Raw genomic sequence first — 20135 nt, 5'->3', positions numbered from 1 at the left:
GGTACGGTTGTACAAGAGGCGGTTATGGAACATAGTTCCGAGTGGGGGAGTTACAATCCCACACGAGGAGGTTTTAGTGTGAGATTTCGGATGATGCTCTTAGTAGGTCCGGAATTTGTGACGGGACCTAGATTTGGTCGATTTGTGGTAGAGTACGATTTCGATTAAATTATACTAGTGTTTTTGGATTTAAATTATCACCGAGATGGTAATGTGGTAAATCTCGTTGAGAGATAATGGACGTGTTGACGAGCAAGGTGAGATCCCTCGGTTAAGGGATGTGCGTGTCGGATTCTCTTTTAGAGAATTATTGTTTTGTGCCTTTGTGCGATATAGGTGGTTCTTGCTCGATTGTGTTGGCGTTGTGCATTCGTACGTATGATGCGAGTGCAAAGATTCCGAGTGGGTGGAATAATTATACATGTATGTATATAGTGTATTATTGTGTGCTATGGTATGAACCACGGCACTGGTAGTGCCATAGCATGTGCGGGTGAGTTATGATGTGAACCACAGAGCCGGTAGCATCATGACAATGCGTATGGTGTGAACCACGGAGCCGGTATCACCATGACGCGGGTATGGTTAGTGTATTCCGTTAGGATTCACTATGGTGTAGCAGTGCGTGATGTTACACTACTCGTTGTGTGAGGCCAAAAGAGCGTGTGTGATTGGTGAGTTATGGCCATTGACGTGGTCCGCTAACTTCACCATGGGAGTAGTGTTATATCGGTATGGTATAACGTTATCGGGAAATGCGAGTACCGATGGGGAATGGGAGTACCATTCCTGTGTTGAGATTTGGGGAGGTGGATCATGTGTGGATGCAGATTCACGATGACACGTGTAGTTCGGTCATCTTATTGTGGAAGTGAGTCTCGTGTAGTTCGGATTCACAATGACACGTGTGGATGCGGTCATTATATTGAGGAAGTGAGTCTCGTGTAGTTCGGATTCACAATGACACGTGTGTATGTGGTCATTCTATTGGGATAGTGACTCTCGTGTAGTTCAGATTCACTAGGGCGTGTGTAGTTCGGCCAATCCCGATTGTTGTGCGGTGGAGGTAGTAAGTCGCGTGTGGTGCGGATTCACTAAGGCACGTGTAGTTTCGGCCAGCCTTCATGTGGTTAGTGTGGAGATCTATTGGTTGTTTTATACACCAATGGTGGGGTCGCGAGGACCATGTTGTGTGATTAGTGATGCGATAGCCGTGTTTCGCTCACAAGTTGTTACGGGGGTGACAATAGTCGATTTTGTACACCTTAGGAATTAGCGTTGCCAGAGTCATTTTGGGCGCTATCGGTTTTACCCGTGTGCTTATGAGGTTGCGGTAGTTGCGTATTGGTCGTATTGCGCACTACAAGGGATGTTTAGTGTTAAGTGTTATCCGTAAGGATTCGTTTTTGTTCAGTCTTCATTCAGTTTGGTTGTTGACCTTATGTTGGGACGTGGTTACTTTTGGCATTGTACTTGGTATGGTACGCTAGGAGTTGATGTCTCGATATGAGATTGGTTGAGTTTTCCCGATGTGAGGTATTGAGCGAGTTTCAGAACTCGAATTTGTGGATTTTAATAAATCACGGGTGATGATTTAGTGGTTAAAGGTGACTCTTTGAGAAGAATTGCCTAGAGGAGTTGGAAGAATACGTGGTGATTTCGCGTATTCTAGGTGATTGATATAGACTTCGGATGGTGTGTGTATTGCACGACTCGGAATGCGTACAAGTTTGTGTTTAGTTATTGGATTAATCTCCTAGTTAATGAGAAATGTGGTGGAAGTCGGATTGAAACGTTTGTCGGGGACCATAGAGTGCGGGTCTGATCGGTTAAGTGACGAGGATCACGAGGACGTGATCGAATCTAAGTGGGGGAGAGTTTTAACACCCCGTTTTCCCCATATATGATATATAGGTGTATCGTGTATGTACGACTAGTGTATGAAGGGTTTGAGACGTGTTCGTGTGTTGGAATTCAAGTACGCGGCGCGGCGTTTAAAGCAAACCAAGATCAGATGGCCTGTTAAATGGATCCCAGACCACGTTTAATGTCGCGGCGCGAGGATATGGGGGCGGCGCGGCCATCCTGGCGAGCTGGTACCAGATTTGTAATTTGAAAAGATATTCAAGGGCATTTTGGGCATTTCGCGTGTGTGCCAGATTGGGATCTTAAATCCCATCCACTCATTTCATTTTCCTTTTCTTCTTCATTTTCTCTCAAAACTTCAATACTTCAAATCTTTCAAAGGGATTTTTGGAAAGGAAGATTCGTGATTCAATCGAAAGCATAAGAGGCAACTTTGTTCTCCTCTTCTTAGCTACCAGGTGATACTAGTGGTAAGCTCTAACTCCGAATTTCGTTTTTATGTTCATCATTCAAATTTAGGGCTTTTGATTGTATGTTCATAAATGGAACCCCACTAGTTGTTAATGGAAGATAATAACTAGAATTTGGGTTTATAAGTGATGAAGGTGGGTTTTGGGTTGGAAACCGATTTGGCCATGATTAGGACTTGGAATTGGATTTAATCACTAGGTTTAGTGATTATGGAAGTGTTGGAACCATTTTCGGTGTATTTCATTGAATAATTTTAAAATGGATCAAAATTAAGGTTTAAGTGTCATTTTGGGCAAGATAGGTGTTTAACACCTATGATTTGGGTTTAATCGGTATATTAGGACCATTCTCACTTGTGTTAGTGATTATTGGTTAGTTTGGGCGCGGCTTGTGCTTGGAAGTGCATTTGGGTCGAAATTGCACTGAGTGTTAGTTGGGTTGGTTTGTAAGTCCACCCTAATTGTGGTTTGTATTGTGTAAATGGAATAGGTACGTTCCATTAACGTGTTGCAGATTTGTTCGGTTGCATTCATCAAGACGATAAGGTGAGTGTTAATATCCTATGTGCATATGTATGTGTAGGATGGGTGCGGGTCGGGTGAAGTGGTTCTCGGTTATAGAGCTCACTTCACATATAGGTGGATTTGATGGACTTGTGAATAGGTCCAATTGGCACGGTTGTGCGTTTTGGTTGACCACCTTTGGCGAGGTGCACACTTTGTGTGTACGTTATCACATGTGCTCGTGATGTGGATTATATAACCCCAATGGCGAAGGGTTGATATTGAGTTGTGATGTGGATAACCCCGATGTAGTAGATTTTAAAATCCCGTGACCGTGCATTTTGATATTGGGAAGTGGGTCACGTGTGGATGCAGATTCACGATGACGTGTGTAGTTCAGTCATCTTATTGAGGAAGTGATCTCGTGTGGATGCGGACTCACTAAGGCCCGTGTAGTTCGGCCAACCTCGATGTGTTGTTGATATTGAAGATAGTAGTCTCGTGTGGATGCGGATTTACTAAGACGCGTGTAGTTCGGCCAATCTTCATTTTGGTAATTGACTTTTGGTATTGGGTTAAGGGGTTAACCTTGGGTGTTTTACGCTTTAGTGTTATATATATCATCGTATTGTTGTGATGTAGCTAGCCCTCCGGGTGTAACTTGATGGAATTGTTCATATCGTTGTTAGTGAACTTATTTTGTTAGCTTGTTGTATAGCGATTGTACGGTATGCTTAGATTAGCTTGCCTTTATGCTTGGATGCTCCGGTATGTGCTATTTGTTTATTATCGTATGGCGTGTCCATTTTATGCATATATATGTATGTAGTATACCTTCACTCACTAAGCATTAGCTTACCCTCTCGTTGTTTACATTTTTATAGATTTGCATGGAGGCGGTGGCTCGGGTAAGCGTGGGGACTAGTGGACTCGCGTAGTTTGCTTTAGAAGGTGTGCTTTTGGATTTATTAGGATTGGGTAGCGTATCTCCAATCACTATGCTCGGTTTTGTTGGAAATTAAATTAGTCGGGTCGTGTATGCCCATTTGGATATTTAACTCATGTATTAAATGTTTTAAAGCTTATTAAAGTTACTATTGTATTAAAGATGTTTTTGGAAACATAATTGGGACCTAAATGTTAATGATATTAATGTATTATAAAGAAAATTTTTTATGAGCCGATTTAAATACGGGTTGGGTTGTTTCAGCACAGTATGCTATTTACTTGAATTTTGTTATTATGAACTGCACATAATGCTATTTTGAACTGCTCATTATGCACAATATGCACATTACTTGGATTAAATGCACAATATGCTATTTAGATTGGTAAAACAAACTGCACAAAATGAAGTATGCACAAAAACTAAACACAAATAAGTGAACAAATACAAACTCGTTCCATTTGAATCGCAAACTGCATATTACATTCATTGTTTCGAAAATATTACGTTACATTCTCCAAAATACCTACAATTGGTTCAACTATGTCTATAAAAATTTGCAATAAATAATAGCTAAACCTAACAAAATCAAGAGAAATTGGAGACGTCTTCGTTTTCGTTCCTCGATCTTGAGTTTCAATGCAAGTAATTTATTCATCTCTAATAACGCTTCTCGATCCATCACGGGTGGGTCATACCACCGTACAAACTGACAATTGAACCACTATACAAAAAATAAAAAAATTAATTCACGTCACAGTTCATATTAACCTATGAATCGACTTACACACACACACACACACATACATATATATATATATATATATATATATATATATATATATATATATATATATATATATATATATATATATATATATATGGGCAGAATATAACAACCCTAACCCTAACCCTAAATATTAATCAATGATATAAAAACCCTAACCCTAATATTTATTATTATTATTATAATAAATATATAAGTATGTATTAATACGTATAAATAATACTATATATATATATATATATATATATATATATATATATATATATATATATATATATATATATATATATATATATATATATATATATATATATATATATAGAGCTGTGAATGAAATGAGTTTATATAGTAACTAATAATGAACTCTTGACAATAAGAAAATGTGGTACTTTTATAAAATATAAAAGTATAGTGTGATTAATTTAGTTATTTATAAAATAAATACTAAACCCAAAAAAAATTATATTTATATAAATCCGGATAAATTGAAAACAATTAAAAATACAAATAATAAAAATACAAATCTAGAACCTTCCTTTAAAAAAAGTTATTTATGTTATTTTATTTTCAGCCAAAAAAAAGAAAAGAGTTAATGTTTTATTTAAATTAAAAAAACTTGAAGAGATGGAAAATTAATTTTAACAAAAAGTGGGACTAGTTACACTTCTTAAAAGTAGTATAAAATCAAAACCAAATCCCTTTATAATTTTTTAACCGATCGGCACTTATATATATATATATATATATATATATATATATATATATATATATATATATATATATATATTATTAAATCCTTATTTCTACCTATAAATAGAAGTACCCTTTATTTTCATTTCCTCACAAACACTTAAGAATTTCTCTAAAAAAAAAAAAAAAAAATTCTGCAGAACTTTGAGGTACTTTTTATCCTTCACATCCATATTTTGTTTATTTTATTTTCAATTTATATTTTTTATTATTACTTATTCCATTCAATTACTTTTTAATTTGTTACTAAATCAAAACACAATGTAAAAATTATATGATTATACCACAATTAGTATTAAGTATTAATACATATTATAATTTTTTTTTTTGTAGATTTTATAATCGGATTTATAATTATTATGCATTTAAAATGAATTGTTAATATATATAAATGTATATTCGATGTATATATGAAATAATTATTATAAATCTCAAGGGAAATATTTTTGCAGGTTTCTTAACCTTAATATGATATAATACTGATAGAAATAGTTTTTATAGAATTAATAAAGGTTAAAAATGAAGTTACATGTATTTATTGTATTTATATGTACCGAATAGAGTATATATAGGTAAAAATCGAAATAAATTATTATTGATCAGTAAAAATTGTAAAAATAATTTTCACAGGTTCTATTAAACATATATAGATAACAAAAATTGAAACTTGAATTTATATATTATTCTACATAATTAAAGCCTATTTATTTGTATTCAGAATTGTTTGATAAACAATTAATTTCATAAATTTGAATAAAATATATTTTTTACAATAGGATCTGATCAAAAATCATATTACTATTATTATTATGTTAAAACAAAATTTGTGTATTTTTGTAACTATTAAATTATTTATTAACTATTTATTTGTTTCGGTATATACATATTATATATAAAAATTGTAAATTAAATTCTATAGATACTTAAAAATAGTAAGGATAATTTTTAGAGGTCCTAATATGTATATAAAACTTATTAAAATCGTAAACCAAAATTTCATATCATACTATATATTTATTTGTTACCTAAAGGTATACCGAACCATTATTAAATACATAAATGGAATTAAAATACTATAAAATCACAAATACAGAAATAAACACTTAAAAATAGTCAGGATCAGTTCAAGAACATCTAAAAATAATTATGATAATTTTTGGAAGGTTTATTCTATTTTATTTAATTATTGTGCGAATAACGAATGGAAAATTCAAAATAAATAATATTTGTAGTATAAATCCGATCTATAAATTTTAATAATATCTTAACAGAATATGGAACTTATAAAAAATAGAAACCCACTTATTTAGGTCGATTTTGTATTTATTACATAATTATCTTTGATTTAGTATAAACTGAAAAGTATAAATAAAGAACAATGAGAAATAAATACAAAACTTAATAAAATACATTTTTTTAAGTTTTCTTACTGATTTATATGATTAACTAAGTTTATAAAAATTAGGAACATAAATATTAGATAATTAATGGAATTAAAAATGAATCAATAATTATTTATATATAAATCGGCTAAATTAATATATATATATATATATATATATATATATATATATATATATATATATATATATATATATATATATATATATATATATATATATATATATATATATATATATATATATATATATATATATATATATATATATATATATATATATATATATTAATCGTATAATAGATAATAATACAACAAAAATTTCATAATTATCTATTTAACTAATTCATTTCGTAAAGTACCTTAGCTTACTATATAATAATTAAAAGTTAATAATAAATAATAATACTTACAATATAAATTAACAATAACAATACATTATTAATAAATAATTATATTATAACTTATATAATATAATAACAACTTATATTATAAGAAAACTTAATGTGACGTATTTCTATACGCTCATAAAACATGAAGGTTATAATCAAAAGATAAACGTACAATTTATATGAACTTCACCGCTACTTACGGTCGTAAGGGGATGATGTCTGTGGTTGCCATTTATGGGATAAGCTTGTGGATCTCGAATGTCATGACTAAGATTTTGATCAAAAGTCCTGGGTGCGGTTACATCTGGTCATCCCCGACTTACTTGATAGCAACGAGGTTTGAGTAAAGTTGTACAACGTCTTGGTAAAGGATTATAACCCGAACTTTCTAAAACTGGAAACTTACTATAAGTGGAAACTTTCCATAAATAGTAACCTTCCGAAAATAGAAACTCTTTTCATGAACCGTCATAGTTAATATAGTTACTATATTAATAAACATACTTTTGTCTGTTAGGCAATAACTAATCAAACGTTATATCTCTAGGTTGAGGTCTCGATTGCATTTCTTGCTTCTATTTCCATTTGTGGATATTCTTCAACTTCTATTTAAGGTGAACTTCATAGCCCCGCTTTTACATACTTTATTGTATTTTATAAATCTTGGGGTGAGACACATGCTTGCTTTTTAAATGATTTAATCTTTAGACACAATTGCCTAAATATTTTGATATGCAACTTCATGAGACTTTTGTTAACTTGTATTCTTACATGCAAATCCCCACCATGATATCGTTAATTGCTAAAATTTGAATGTGACAAGCTTAATTATTGTGAATAGGCCTATTGAGAGCGACGTCTCTACCCATTTACCGATCGTCAAGGGGGTACATAATAACGATTATCGACACACGCGCAGTGTCAGGGGTTAATGTTTAGCTCGATATTATAACTCATGGCATATTGATTATTTTTGATATTTTGAACTAAATCTTGTGGTCTAAAACTTTATTATGATTATTAAACCTATGTTGTTCACTCAACCATTGTGTTGACGTTTAAGCATCTTTGTCTCAGGCGATGATTAGCTTATGTGCTGATGGTGATTGCTATATGTGTGCTGCCTTGCATTGAAGTCTCACTTATTATTTTATCATTTATTAAACACTTGTCATTTACATTGGATTTATGATGTAAAACCTTATTTATTTTCGCTGCTATACACTTAATGTTTTTATAAAACGTCTCATATAGAGTCGTTCTCTTTATATGCTTGTGTTTTGGTATTGAAAAGTCACATTTACCCCCGGCCCTATTTGGGGGTGTGACACAGGATCAATAGGGAAGTAATCAATCGGGAGAAGCGAGAGGAAGCAATTTTTTTTTTTCCTTTTTTTGGAATTTGTTTTCAGGCATCAAGATCACACGAAAAAATGAACATTTAAAAAAGACACTTCGTGTCATACCCCGTCCTAATCCATCTGGACGAAGTCACCAACATTTGGTCCCATTGCGATGATCGACTCCTAATAATGTCTTTAAAATGAGCAAATGAACGGAAGATTTCTTTCATACCTGAGAATAAACATGCTTAAAAGTGTCAACCAAAAGGTTGGTGAGTTCATAAGTTTATCATAAAACAATAAAATTCATTAATTTGATAGACCACAAGATTTAAATGCTGCATGGTACAAATGGGCCCGAATCCTATACCCACCTGTAATGTATATGCGATATCTTTTATATACAGTACACCTTTCTTGTGTACGAAACCATTTTTCATAAATCTTAGTAACTGTACACATATCTTGTGCACAAAAATAACATACACATAACCTGTGTATAAAATCATTCTCTCGATACATAACATTCACTTTTCATTTCTTTCATAGCTTGGCTTGGTAACCGACCTTAACATATAATGCGCATAATAATATCCCCAAAACAGAACATCTCGTCTGTATAATAATCATATAAACTTCGAAGTACTAAACACCACGCCCACTAGCCCTTCCGTCTAGTGAAAATTCTGGGTGGGGGTGTTAAACCCGGTAGCTACCTTTAGGATTCGCGTCAATTAGGCGTGCACTAATTCTCAAAATTAGTGATGTTCCCTAATTCTTAGGTTACCAAGCAATAATAATCAGGGGAAAAATATTCATATCAATTGTGGCAATTATCACGTCCACATAATTCAATGGTGGCAATTATCACGTCCACATAATTCATTCGAGGAATGTTTTGCTTGTGTCTATCTCGTCAAACATTTATAAAAGCATTTCATGTATTCGCAGTTCAAAATGTATTTCAAAAGTATTTAATAAAGCAGTTGTAAAAGTAGCGCATGTATTCTCAGTCCCAAAAATGTAAAGAGTAAAAGGGAATCAAATGAACTCACCTATTGTATTTTTGTAGTAAAAATACTTATGACGATATTGAACAATGCAGGGTTGGCCTCGAATTCACGAACCTATATCAAGTATATATATTAACACGTATAATCACATAATTCCTCCTACATAATATTTATATATTAAGTGTTGTAGTTATATAAATATATATATACTACATAATATTTATATATTAAGTGTTGTAGTTATATAAATATATATATACTTTATTTATATTTTATATCTTCAGTTATATTTTATATATAGTTATTTTGTAATTAATCAATATTCACACACACACACATATATATATATATATATATATATATATATATTTGTAGTTGGTATTATATCAAAAATCAGTAATTTGTTATATGTAATATTTATATAATAATGTTATTATGTTTATTTCAAGATTTTATGTAATACTAATATAATTATGTATCAAATATGTTTTTATGTATTTAATATTTATTTGATAAAATAATGTTAATAATAATAATTATAATAAAAAAATTATGTTAACGATAAAAATAATAATAATACTAATAATGATAAATAAAATGATAGTTTTAATAAAAATGATAGTTTTAATAATGATGAAAATTTTAATAAAAATACTATCTTTAATAATAAATGATATTTTTAATAATAATAATAACTATAATACTAAATATCTTACTACTAATGATAATAATGATAATAATATTACTAATAATGATATTAATAATAAAAATGATATTTATAATAATTCTAATAATAATAATAATAATAATAATAATAATAATAATAATAATAATAATAATACTAATAATACTAATAATAAAAGAGTACAACCTTTGAAGAAAGGAGCTTAAAAAAATAAAATGTCATTGCCCGGGCTCGAACCCGCGACCCCTCATTCAACTCTAACACAAACTCCCCTAACCACTGAGCTGCCCGACACCTTGTGTTTTGTTTACTACTTTATATTCTTATAACTCGTCATCACTATCTTTGCTAATATAGTTTCATCATCATTCTTATTCTAATTTCGTAGTCTTCATTATCATCTTTAACTATGAACATTTTCATAATCATAATCTTAAATCATAATCATAATCATAACCCATGATCATAACCATAATCATAATTATCATCATCAAGCCCATCATCTTAATTATCCAATCACGTCTTCATCATAATAATCGACTTCACCTCATCACCATCCTTATCATCCACCATCATCATTGCATCATCACATCATCACATCATAAACCCTCATCAAACATCTCGGCCAAATAAATAACTAAAAAAAAAACTCTCGGCAACTACACAGTGGGAGTGAAGGTTACGTTTAATATAGCAGTCACCTTTAAAGATCTTGGCCCAATTGACAACTGAGTTTACGATCCAAAAACAGATTAGTCCAAACAATTTACTCAGCCCATATCTATTTACTGTCCAGCTCATGAATAAATTAAGTTGAACGAAAAGAATATAAGTGGGGTCTTCGATTTCTATTAGAAACAGACAAGCAGGAAACAAAAATAGAAAAAAAAACGTGACTAGCATCATCATACAGGTCATCATCTCGTTTCCATCATTATCATCACTTTCTTTTCTTCTATCATCTTTATAAAAAAAAATGATGATGGTTTAGTTGTGGTGATGGTGAATGGTTTCGATTGTGACTGTAGAAAGAAAAGAGAAGAAAGATGATGGTGGTGATCAACGATGGCTTGTGGTGTTGGTTTACGTTGACAGGAAGAAGGCAGCAACAGCTGCAGTAATCGAGTAATAAAACAGAAAAAGAGAGATGGTGTTCGATAAATAAAAAGAAAGAAACATAAAAAATACAACGCAGGTGATGTCTTGGGTTTGAAGGTTGTCTTCAGTGTTGGTGATTTACGATGGTGGTTGTTTCCAGTTCAAATCAGAACACAAAACAGAAATAATTAGAGAGAGGAGAGGGAGAGAGACGGATAGAGAGAGAGATGGACGTGATGGTGTTCAAGTGTTCGAGAAGAAAATAGTAATTATATTAATCGAAGTATGGTGTGGGTTATGTCGATGGATGAAAAAGGATAAAGAACATGATGGTTGTAGTGTTGAACACAAGAAAGAAGCCGAAAGGAATGATCTTGGTGATGGTGGTTGACGATTTTTGTGGTGGGTTAAGGTGGTGAGTAGGGTGATTCTGATGGTGGTTAGGGTGTGGGTTAAGGGTGACCCGTGGGTGGTGTTTGTATAGAAGAGGGTGAGCCAAGGTTGTAACAAGAGTGTGTTCTTGATCTTGCTTGAGAAAATATAGAAATAGAATCACAGGTAGTCGACGATCGTGAGTAGTAAGAAAGAATGATCAGAGAAGGTTGTGTGATATGGTGATCGTGTTCGATGGCTCTAGTTGATGAAGATGTGGTCGTTGGTGGATGAAGATAGTTTTTAAAAGTGACTTATAGATGATGAGGGTGTTGGTTCGGTTGCTCAACTGATGAATAGAGGAAAATATCCCCAATGAAGTGAATTAATGTTGTATATATAAATAAGTGGGTTAGTGAATGAAACCAAAGAGGGAAACAGTGATACAAAACAGTAATCGAGTGCATTGCTAAACAGTTAATTACGGATGGCTATATCGTGTCCATTGCTAAACAGTTAACGTATAAAAGTGTTCCTAAAAATCCCAAATTTTTAGATTAAATATATTTAATTATTTCACTCATTAACTGTTTGAAACCTGGTCAAAAAGGTTCGATAATTATTTATTTTCTGTTTCAATTTATATGTACGGAGTACTAATATTTAAACTTAAAAAGGCAAAAATATTTTTAACAAATCTAACATCTTCGTAATCGATTTACAGTTCAACTTTTATTTTAGTCCTTCATGAACATGTAATATATCTATATTAAAACTAACAAAACGTCAACCGAGTGTTACTGACGTTTACTAATTAGGCTCGAAATCATTCATTTTCAATATACACATTCTATATATATATATATATATATATATATATATCAAATCTTAATTAACAAGTTTAAGTAAATAAATATATTAATTATATTCTTTTAAACAACTAAATATAATATTATATAATTACAAGTAATATTTATATATATATATATATTATATATATATATATATATATATATATATATATATATATATATATTTAAATATATATGTAACTATTTACAGATAGTTGTTCGTGAATCGTCGGGAATGGTCGAAGGTCAATTGAATATAAGAAACAGTTCAAATTTTTTGAGATCCAACCTAACAGACTTTGCTTATCGTGTTGAAAATACAATATCGTATCGAGAGTTTGATTTAAAATTAGTCAAAATTTTTCGGGTCACTACACTTCGTGATGAATGTTATTATTTAGGCCGGAAAACGATCGCAAAAATAACATTCAAGGTAATATTAATCCTGAAGAATGTTAACGTTTTTTTTTTTTTTTTCATGTTTTGCGAAGTAAAATTTAGCCCGATTTAGAGTTGAGGGTTTAGGGTTTAATGTTTTGGGTTTAGTCCCTAAACCCAAAACCCTAAACCCTAAACTGTTCGTGTTAAAAAGTCAAACTAAATCCTAACTCTAAACCCTAAATCGAAACCCTAAACCCTAAATTTCTAAACCCTAATATCTAAACCCTAATATCTAAAACATCAACACACGCTCGAAAAACACGATAATTGTTATATATTAAATCTTCGAGCGTTTTCCCGCCAAAATAAAAACATTTATCACAAAGTGTCTTTATTAAATGTTCATATTTTCATCAAATCTATAATGTTCGTGAACAAAGTTTTTTTAAAAAACGATTTTTTGTTTTCCCCCGCTTCCCCCCGATTGGTTACTTCCCCCTTGATCATATATATATATATATATATATATATATATATATATATATATATATATATATAAATATATATATATATATATATAAATATATATATATATATATATATATATATATATATAAAACAAAAAGGTATTTGTTTAGGTGTCATTTTCAAATAAAAGTGAATTAATTATTCATTATAATTTATACATACAACATATATGTACATATATTATAGGATAATTTACAAAATTTAGGGTTGACTTATATCACGAACGTATTATGCTTCCTAAATATTCTACACTTTTTATGGTGTTTGTTTTTGGACAAAATTGCCCAAATTGTCCCTATGTTTATGGTTTTTTTGCCCAATTCGTCCCTGTATTAACAAAACTGCATAAATCATCCTTAAACGCCAAATTACGTCCCAAATTAGTCCAAGCCTTAACTTTTGTAAAACTCTCAATTAGTCAAAAATACATGATTGGTCCCTGAAGTTTCTTAAAAGATTGTAATAAAGATCCTTTTCATCATCTTAAAGATGAAGCTTTAAATTAAGGGTGATGTAATTTTTTTTTTTTTGTTCAAATCGTCAAACTAAATATGACGCTTGTGTTTGTAATTTAAAAGGCTAAGTTTTATAAGAAAAAGGGTGATGTAATTTAAATTAATAAGAAGAGGATGTAATTTAAAAGGCTAAGTTTTTATATCGCAGGATGAATATTTTGAAAGTGTAGATTTAATTCTCATGATATGGTAGGATAAAAGTCGAACTTCATGTAATGTCGCTTCTTTGTGATGTAATAACACCTATACCTATTTCAACAGTGACATCTGAATTTAACAAAATAATTATTCTCGTAGATGTCATATATCTGGTCCAGTAACAAAAAAATTGATAGAAAAGTCTAAAAAAACAAATCCCAATTTTCAAACAACTCACTAAATAAATAAAACCTAAATACACAAAAAAAAATTCCTACTTGCCAATATGCCATATGACGCTTCTTTTTCAAACTCTTCAAACTAAATCGAATACCACCCATTGAGCGAACTACAATTAATTACTCGGTATTTGAGGTATTTTTTTCTCTTTAATTTGTGTGTAGTGTATTTGTATGATTGTGTTTGTGGTTTATTCTAAACTGATACAGTGATACGGAGTACCATATTTCATAAAAATATTATTATTGTTTGTTTCTTTGTTATATTGAATGAGGTTTGTTTGGTTTATACTTTATAGCTTTTGATACAGTAATATATAATTGAGGAAGTTGTGTGCTTGTGTAGAGTGTAATGTATAGTAGTAAATATTAAAGAATAATTTTGAAGTCTTCAATAAATCTACAAAGGAATGCACAACCTCGATTAATTGATTTACTTGTTATTATTAATTTAAGGATGTGTTTTTTAAGCTTTCCTAAAGATTCATCTTGAAGATGATGAATAGGATCTTTGTTGCAATCTTTTAAGAAACTTCAGGGACCAATCATGTATTTTGACTAATTGAGAGTTTAACAAAAGTTAAAGCAGGAACTAATTTGGAACGTTATTTGACATTTAAGGATGATTTATGCAGTTTTGTTAACACAGGATGAATTGGGCAAAAAACCATAAACACGGGGATGATTTGGACAATTTTGTCTTGTTTTTGAATAAAATAAAAAAGAAATTGAAGAGGCTGCTGTAAAAAAAATATGCTTCCTCAATAATAAAGATATAACGTATTTTTTAATATTATTTTTTAAAACAATCATTGTTGCAATTATCAATAACATTTTATCTTTATGTTGGATTTTGGTGTAAGAGTATGGAAATAACTTATTCAAACCCGCAAATATATTTGATGCATTTACAAGTTCTCATCATGTGATACCACATTTTTCTAAAATTAAACTCGAGTTACACTTTTATTTAAAAAATTATTATATATAATAATTTTAAAATAATATAACTTATATCTTACTAATGTTACGTTCCATGACAAATTTTCATTGTACTTTACATATGACGAGGTATATAAATTATATATTAAAAAAATATTAATGGTGAGATATAAAAAATCGTTGACATTAAATTACTAACACTACCCAAAATCAACCTTTAAAATTTGTCAACACCACAGGCTCTAAAACTCAAAAGAACTTTTAAAATTCGTCAACACCACGGACTCTTAAACTCAAAAGGAATTTTTGGAATTTGTTAACTCACGGACCCTTAAACTCAAAAGAATTTTTAAAATTTGTAAACACCACGGGCTATTAAATAATTCTTACACTTTTCCTATTTTTTTATCACTATTTACATACCAATATGAACTGCAAGTTCTATTTTTTGCACCGTTTTTACACACCCGTGCAACGCACGGGCTCAAAAACCTAGTGTATATATATATATATATATATATATATATATATATATACATACATACATACATACATACATACATACATACATACATATATATGTAGGGTGAGGATCCACAAGGAGCCAAGGATGGGAGAGAACTCATGAAACCAACACACATTAGCTTTCGATCTGTCCAGACCTTCAATCTGTATGCAGATTGATTGAAACTTTTTTTTTTATAAAAAAATTCAGTCTGTAGGCAGCAGACTCACCGTTGACGTGCAGATTGACGCAGCTGTAGGCAGATTGACGCAGATTAAACTCAATTTGTAAACAGATTGAATTTTCTTTTTTATAAAAAAACATATCAGTTTGTATGTAAATTGAATTCAGTATGTGTACAGATTGAACTCAATCTGTGTACAGATTGAACACAGTCTGTTGCCAGATTAAAGTTCATCTAACATATTTTAACGCCCTTAAACGAAATTTTTTTCTTTAAAAAAAAATGAGTTGACCACCCAGCCCAGTGATATCCCGCGGCGTGGCTATTCTTGGTGCAGCGCGGCCAGACAAAGGAATTCAGGTCAGTTTTTCAGTTCTCCTGTTCCCAAAACACTCTAAATGGCGCGACGCGGCTTAGGGGCTCGCGGCGCGGTCCTGTGCTGTCGCTGGTGCTGAACTTAATTTGCCTTAAAATCACACTTTCACAACTTGTAACATCACACAACATCCTTTTTAACATCGCAATACATTAACAAACTTAACGAAACAGTTTCCACATCATTAAGTGTTACGAAAATCATTTAGTCATGCACGACCCATTTACATATCTTCAACATAACACTTTGGCCCAAATCGACTTATATGACAAACTTGACACATTTCTACTCATTCCGTTATCAATCATACTTTATTTGAAAATACTTAAATTTTTCATCATCCTCATTACAAAACCTTGACCACTTAATGAACATAACTCATACGTCAACACACGCAATTATTCAAACATAGATTAATTAGGAACTTACCCGAATTAGCACCTTTCTTCAAATTTCTTGTATTCTCCTTACTCTTTAAAAACTTGTTACACACTCCTTTTAAATGGTTTGCTAATTTCGTATTTCCTTCCTTTACTCTATACTATCGTACAAGTCTCCCTTTTTACATTCTCTTACCGCTTCTCAAGAACCTACAACGTGTCAACAACTAATAGAGGTAAGCTTTATGCTTAGTGAGTACATAGGATGTATAAATCAAATAATATAAGATCATGTTTAAATTGTAATAATTCCATCCATGGCCCGCTTGTATGGTAACTAGTCTCTTTTACAAAGGTTACATATCCTTCCTCCTTCGTCAACGCTTCACGATACATCATACACGTCACCGCTAAATCATCGTAACATTTCGTATCTACAACATAATACATTCACAAAAGTAACATTACAATAATCATATTTCAACATACATGTAAACTTACCTTGCTCGTCCATTTCGTACTATGCATTGTGTATCCCCACTTACCTAATTTGATCCTCGTGATTCGACTTGTCCTCGAGGGGCTCCATCTTCATTGGTTCACCCTAAACTCACTTCCCAACACTTTACCCATATTCTTCATCCTTAAAAGAAATATTTCCTTGACATCTTAAAGTTTTATTATCGAATCTTAATAATTTATCATAACCAAGATAATTGTTTCGTTCAATCTTAACATTCGTGAACATAAAAGAGCAACACATCATAATATCGAATATATATACATATATATAATTAACACATTAGATAGAACATGAGTCTACCTATGAAACTCACCTTGGTTAAATGAGATTCCTTAGTCGCTTGAAGTTCCTTTGTATTGATTAGCACCTATACATAAGTTAATCTTGTCATTAACATAATTCAAACGAATTTATATCTTTCAAATGCCTACAACACTTTCATATACTTACACATATGAACTTAATCTTTCTTAGTCCCCTCTTTAACTTATCATAATACATGAACATTCATACAGTATCATTTTTTTCCTCAATACTCAAGTTCTCTAATTTAATCCATACAATTTAGAACTTAACATTCTTAACAACTGATGAAACATGACTAGGAACTTCGAAATCAACAGATTTAACTCGCACAATGGCGGAATTAGTGAATCAAACCCTCTAGTGAATATGAAATGTTTTTTGGGATTAATTAAGTTAAACCACAACAATAGATGTGTGATTAGATTAACACCTAGAGCTATTATTCACCTCTTGAGTGATTTGGGTTGAGAGAGAATCGGACAGGCTACCAGATCTGTGTGATGTGTGTGTAATGAGAAGCTTAACCTAAAATGAAGAACATAAACACTTATATACCCCTGCTGTTGACTCAACCGCGCGAGTCAGCCCTCACTCGTATGAGTGGGCTGTCTCAGCCGTACGGGTGATCACTCACTCATGTATGTTTACACAGATTAGGTTTGTGACTCAGCTCAGCACACTCGTGCGTATGAGCTTGTCAGCCGTACAAGTGAGGCTTCACTTGTACGTCTGACTGAGTCTAATAAAGTCAAACATCCTTATCGCGTTCCTGCAGTACCTATAACCACATATAAACACATATACGATAACAACGAGCGATCATGGTAACCCATAAACTGAAGTACTAATCACAAACGTAGGATAGATGTCTAGGGACTTACAGAAAATGCATCAACAACTCCCCGTAGGACCTAGAACATCAATTACAATAAAGTAAATGTTCGTGAAATACATATAAGTCCAAAAGTAACATCAGTTTAACATCAAAACATATCCAGATTCTCTCTCTCTCACACATAAATACATTATCAAAAATAAAATACAAACTAGCAACACAGTATCTGACAGGATTCAGTTGGCTTGAGCTTGGTTCGAGCTTTGAGCATCATTATCTCTATTGAGGTAGGCATGATAGACATCGATCATACGTTGATATCTCATAGCTTCCTCTTTTCTATCATCTCTGAACGTAATATGATGGCGGTGAAGTGTCTCCACATCAAATCTCGTCAAGTTTCTCAGCCACATAGGATCCAGAATCCTCACATTGTCAAACTGTATGCTTCCATCAGCTTCCTCCGACAATTCATCATAGAACCACCATATGAAGTTTTTACATATATCCTTGGGTAAGGGCATCAAAGGAGATTGTTTCATGTACTTAGCTGGACGGAACTTAACAACTCGAACAGGTCCACCTTTCGAATTCAACTTTGTTGGGTGCATGGAGAACCTGGTGGCTGTTGACTTAAAGATATCCCATTTCCCTGTTTTGTACTCATATATGAGTTTTCTCTGAAACTATCTGGAAAGGTCACTATCCTCAGCGTTCAACATCTTCAGCTTTGCAAGTTGCATGATCTCAAAGTAAGGTAGAGTTTTGAAGTGACTCGGTCTTGCCATATAATCAACTCCTCCTTCCCTCTTGATCGCAAAACAATTTATCTCCTTGAAGTATCCCTAGCTCAGAATTTTACCCTTGGCATACTTCTTGGTTCTCTTTCACTTTTTATAGAAACTGACAAACTTTGGCTCGAGTTCTATCTTATCCATCTGATCAGGGTTAGCAACATTCTGTTTCACCAACTTTGACGAATCTCGTCTTCCTCAACGTTTATATTAACTTTAACCCTATCACGTTCGAACCACTTCTTAATCTCATTCCATCCCTCAGCTTTAGATTTCTCGGCTCGGAGTTTCTTCTTCTTTAGTTCAATCTCATTTCTTTCTTTCTCAACGAGCAGTTTCTCATGTCGGATTCTCTTATTCCTTTCCATCAAAACATCAACTTATTTGATTTGCTCCTTGTATACCTTCCTCACCTTTTCTAATTCAATCAACCTCTTCGTTTTCACCTCACTACTCAAATTGAAAAAGTCACTTAAAGTATTGAGTGACGGATTCGAGTAGGACTCGAGCGAAGGTATTACAATCTCAACTTCTTCTTCTTCTTCACTCTCAGATTCTGTCACCAGTTTATCTTCGGATTCAATAATCACATCCTCTTTCACATTACCTTTACCGACGGAATCTTCACTCTTTTCATCTACGAACAAATTATCAAAATCACTTAAATTGATATTTTGGATTGATTCGGGAGGGACTTCAGCAGCTGGCTCTTCTTGTGAAGCCTTGTTTTAAGCTTCAACTGTCTCTGCATCCTCGGTATCATTTTCACTATCGTATGCCAGAGCAGCAAGCTGTTCCATTGGGAAATCACTTGGTGGAACGTCCCCCTTTTCTGCATCATTAAAAACATTTGAATAATTCATATAATATTCAGCAGTAAAGACCTCACCATATTCATTAAAGCTTCGAATAGGTATCACTAACGGAATTTCAAAAGAGGGTCCTTCAGTGCCAACGTCTTCTTCATCGTCTTTTTCGTCACCACCCAAATCAGAGGAATATTCTCCTCCTCC

At 32.1% G+C, this 20135-nt stretch overlaps 1 non-coding gene across 1 annotated transcript; it reads right to left on the bottom strand.

The window, feature by feature from the left end:
- Positions 1–18750: 18750 nt before the first annotated feature.
- Positions 18751–18812, bottom strand: LOC139865226 (small nucleolar RNA SNORD109A). Its single transcript, XR_011764748.1, has one exon. It is a non-coding gene; the product is annotated as a small nucleolar RNA SNORD109A (small nucleolar RNA).
- Between the last annotated feature and the right edge of the window lie 1323 nt (positions 18813–20135).

Source organism: Rutidosis leptorrhynchoides, chromosome 8 (assembly GCF_046630445.1).
Source record: "Rutidosis leptorrhynchoides isolate AG116_Rl617_1_P2 chromosome 8, CSIRO_AGI_Rlap_v1, whole genome shotgun sequence".
Lineage (NCBI taxonomy): Eukaryota > Viridiplantae > Streptophyta > Magnoliopsida > Asterales > Asteraceae > Rutidosis > Rutidosis leptorrhynchoides.
The sequence above is the reverse complement of the archived record's forward strand: the minus strand, read 5'-3'. Positions and strand labels throughout refer to the sequence as shown.